Source organism: Heptranchias perlo, unplaced genomic scaffold (genome assembly GCF_035084215.1).
Source record: "Heptranchias perlo isolate sHepPer1 unplaced genomic scaffold, sHepPer1.hap1 HAP1_SCAFFOLD_100, whole genome shotgun sequence".
NCBI classification, from domain to species: domain Eukaryota; kingdom Metazoa; phylum Chordata; class Chondrichthyes; order Hexanchiformes; family Hexanchidae; genus Heptranchias; species Heptranchias perlo.
The window spans coordinates 134,996-139,650 of record NW_027138217.1 but is presented as its reverse complement, the minus strand read 5'-3'; positions in this window follow the sequence as shown (position 1 = coordinate 139,650).

Below are 4,655 nucleotides of genomic sequence, written 5' to 3'. Positions count from 1 at the left end.
TCCATGGTAAAGAGTATTGCGTTCGGGGGTACGGTCAGTGAGTTCACTATTTCTATGAAGTGGTAAGTGTCTTTAATGTAGCTAGGGTGCTTCTGTGATAAGGGGTTTAGGAATGAGTCAATGTATTCTGCTATCCTGTAGGATTCACTACCACAGTCTGACACAATTGGTCTTCCTGGTGGTATTTCTCCTGGTACAGTCCATGTGTCAGGGTGCTTGTGTATTTTGGGTAGTATGTAGAATTTTATGGGTTGTGGTTGTTCCCCCCTTAGGTATTCCACTTGTTTCTGATTTAAGTGTTTAGATTTCTTTAGTTCTGTTAAAATGTTTCCAATCTCTTTTCGTGTGTCCTGGTAAATTGGTCCTGCTAATTTAGTGTAGTGGGCTGTATTATTAAGCTGTCTGTGAGCTTCAAGTAGATACTGTTGCCTATCCATGATCACTATACTACTGCCCCTATCTGCTGGTTTTATGATTATATCTAGATTGTTTCTAAGTTCTATGATTGCCCGTCTCTCTCTTCCAGTGAGGTTTTGCTTGTCTGTCTGTTTAGGGATTTTTTCAATTTGTGATTGAGTCTGTTTAATAAAGTTTAGGATTTCTGGCTCTATTTTATTGTTTGGTGGGGTCCATTCTGATGGTGGTGTAAAAGGTTGCTTGTCTGTTTCTGAATCGCTAAAGTAATCGGTCAGTTTTACTCTCCTGTAAAACCTTTTCAGGTCTTCCTGAATTTGTACTTTACAATGTTTTGGGGTTGGAACAAATGTAAGGCCCTTGTTTAAAACCCTCTCCTGTACCTCTGTGGGGTTAAAGAGTTGGGAAATATTAATAACAGTTTTTCCCAGGTTTAATCTACCCTTCTCTTGGGTGAATGTCCTTTTTAGTTTAAACACTTCAACCACTGGTTTATTATGTTATGGGCAGTGCTATCTGTCCAATGGATGTGGTCAGCCCCCACTTTAAAGGATCTAGCATTAATTGCTGGTATGTAATTCTGTTTTTTTATATGCTGGTTAATTCCTCTGATTGTATCCCTCTCCATTTCTGGAAGTACATAAGAACATAAGAAATTGGAGCAGGAGTAGGCCAATCGGCCCCTCGAGCCTGCTCCGCCATTCAATAAGATCATGGCTGATCTGATCCCAACCACAAATCTAAAGAACACAAGAAGTCGGAGCAGGACCCGGCCACATAGCCCCTGGGCCCTCTCCGCCACCCACAGGGCATTGACCGATCCGAACTCAGCTTCATGTCCAATTTCCTGCCCGCTCCCCATAACCCCTAATTCCCTTTACTTCTAGGAAACTGTCTATTTCTGTTTTAAATTTATCTAATGATGTAGCTTCCACAGCTTCCTGGGGCAGCATATTCCACAGACCTACCACCCTCTGAGTGAAGAAGTTTCTCCTCATCTCAGTTTTGAAAGAGCAGCCCCTTATTCTAAGATTATGCCCCCTAGTTCTAGTTTCACCCATCTTTGGGAACATCCTTACTGCATCCACCCGATCAAGACCCTTCACAATCTTATATGTTTCAATAAGATCGCCTCTCATTCTTCTGAACTCCAATGAGTAGAGTCCCAATCTACTCAACCTCTCCTCATATGTCCGCCCCCTCATCCCCGGGATTAACCGAGTGAACCTTCTTTGTACTGCCTCGAGAGCAAGTATGTCTTTTCTTAAGTATGGAGACCAAAACTGTATGCAGTATTCCAGGTGCAGTCTCACCAATACCTTATATAACTGCAGCAATACCTCCTTGTTTTTATATTCTATCCCCCTAGCAATAAAAGCCAACATTCCGTTGGCTTTCTTGATCACCTGCTGCACCTGCATACCAACTTTTTGATTTTCTTGCACTAGGACCCCCAGATCCCTTTGTACTGCAGTACTTTCCAGTCTCTCGCCATTAAGAAAATAACTTGCTCTCTGATTTTTCCTGCCAAAGTGCATAACCTCACATTTTCCAATATTATATTGCATCTGCCAAATCTCCGCCCACTCACCCAGCCTGTCTATATCCCCTTGCAGGTTTTTTATGTCCTCCTCACTCTCTACTTTCCCTCCCATCTTTGTATCATCTGCAAATTTTGATATGTTGCACTCGGTCCCCTCCTCCAAATCGTTAATATAGATTGTAAAGAGTTGGGGACCCAGCACCGACCCCTGTGGAACACCACTGGTTACTGGTTGCCAGTCCGAAAATGAACCATTTATCCCAACTCTCTGCTTCCTGTTTGATAACCAATCCTCCACCCATGCCAGAATATTACCCCCAATCCCGTGATTTTTTATCTTAAGTAATAATCTTTTATGTGGCACCTTGTCGAATGCCTTCTGGAAGTCTAAATACACTACGTCCACTGGTTCCCCTTTATCCACCCTATACGTTATATCCTCGAAGAACTCAAGCAAATTTGTCAGACATGACTTCCCCTTCATGAAGCCATGCTGACTTTGTCCTATTAAATTATGCTTATCTAAATGTTCCGTTACTGTCTCCTTAATAATAGACTCCAAAATTTTACCCACCACAGATGTTAAGCTAACTGGCCTATAATTTCCAGCCTTCTGCCTACTACCCTTTTTAAATAATGGTGTTACATTAGCAGTTTTCCAATCTGCCGGGACCTCTCCTGAGTCCAGGGAATTTTGGAAAACTATCACCAAAGCATCCACAATCCCTACTGCCACTTCCCTCAAGACCCTAGGATGGAAGCCATCAGGTCCAGGGGATTTATCCGCCTTGAGTCCCATTATTTTACTGAGTACCATCTCCTGAGTGATTTTAATCGTATTTAGCTCCTCCCCCCCGAGAGTCCCCTGTTTGTCCAGTGTTGGGATATTCTTAGTGTCCTCTACTGTAAAGACTGAAACAAAATATTTGTTCAGCATTTTTGCCATCTCCATGTTTCCCACCATTAATTTCCCGGTCTCATCCTCTAAGGGACCTATGTTTGCCTTAGCCACCCTTTTTCTTTTTATATAACTATAGAAACTCTTGCTATCTGTTTTTATATTTTTTGCTAATTTCTTTTCATAATCTAACTTCCCTTTCTTAATCAATCCTTTAGTTACTTTTTGCTGTCTTTTGAAGAATTCCCAATCTTCTATCCTCCCACTAAGTTTGGCTACCTTATATGTCCTTGTTTTTAGTCGGATACTATCCTTGATTTCTTTACTTAGCCACGGGTGGCTGTCATTTCTTTTACACCCTTTTTTCCTCAGTGGAATATATTTATTTTGAAAGTTGTAAAATAACTCCCTAAATGAACACCACTGCTCATGTACCGTCTTACCCTTTAATTACTGAAGTTAATTTCCGGCACCCAGATCTGAGCATTTGGGAATGTGCTCTTAGCCAATTTAAGTAATGACTGCAGTTGCTTGGTTGCAGTCAGTGGTCTCTGCGTTCGATTATTAATGCCAACTGAGAGCACCACCTTTTTGGTCTCCGGACAGGGTTCCAAATTGTCCAGAATTGCTGTGACATGAATGAATTTAGCTCCTGGAAAGCTATCAATTTGGGTGGTGGGATTTGGGCATCTTTTTATCTTGGAGAGGTTAGAATCTCCTATTATTAAAATGGATTTTCTGGGTTCCAATTTCCAGGTAATGTTTTTTCGGCTGGTGTTGGGGTGCCTCGTCAATCTCTGTGCATCTTCCCCTTCAGAGTCAGGTTCTGCCCCTGTTGGTGTGTTTTCTGTTTCTATGTCTGCTACCCCTGCCTCCCCTATTGTGTTCCCTACCTCGGCTTCAGCTATTTCTGCCTCTCCTACTGTGTTATCTGTCTGGGCTCTCATTGTTCCTGTCCTCATTTCTGTGTCTATTGGGTTTACCTGTCCGGTCTGGTCGCTCCTTTGTTTCTGTGGAAGGGGTTGTTTTGTGACTCTGATCTCGGGCTCTAGAACTGCTGTATTTCTTGGGATGGTTGGTTTGGTACAGTCTTTCTTTTGTCTCTGTGGGAGCGGTTGGTACGTGACCCTGGTTTTGGGGTACAGGAATGTTGTGCATGGATTTGTCTCTGGTGTAGGAGGGGTTCTCCCTTCTGTTTGTTTTGGGTCTGAGGAATCCCTAGTGATTTGGTTTAATACGGTCTGATGTTGGGTCCCCATGTGGTGCTGGGGTCTACGTGGCTCAGGCTCTTGAGAGCCAAGTGTGATGTCCAGGTCCCTAATGATGGCCACATTGGAAATCCTGGTCCTTGGCCTGTGGGGTGGGGTAGGGCTAGTCGCCGCCCTGGATGGCGGGGAAGGGGGGGTCACTGCCCTGGACCGCAAGGAAGGGGGGTTTCGGTGGTCTGCTGGTGGTGTGATGAAGTCGGGGTAGCTGGCCCACGGGGTGGGGGGGTCTGTCGGTGGCGTGACGAAGTCGTGGCAAGTGGTGCAAGGGGTGGGGGGGTCTGCCGGTGGCGTGACGAAGTCGTGGCAGCTGGTCCAAGGGGTGAGGGGGTCTGTCGGTGGCGTGACGAAGTCATGGCAGCTGGCTCAAAGGGTGGGGGGGTGTGTTGGTGGTGTGACGAAGTCGTGGCAACTGGTGCAAGGGGTGGGGGTGTCTGCCGGTGGCGTGCTGAAGTCATGGCAGCTGGCTCAAAGGGTGGGGGGGTGTGTCGGTGGCGTGACGAGGTTGTGGCAGTTGGCTCACGGGGTGTGGGTG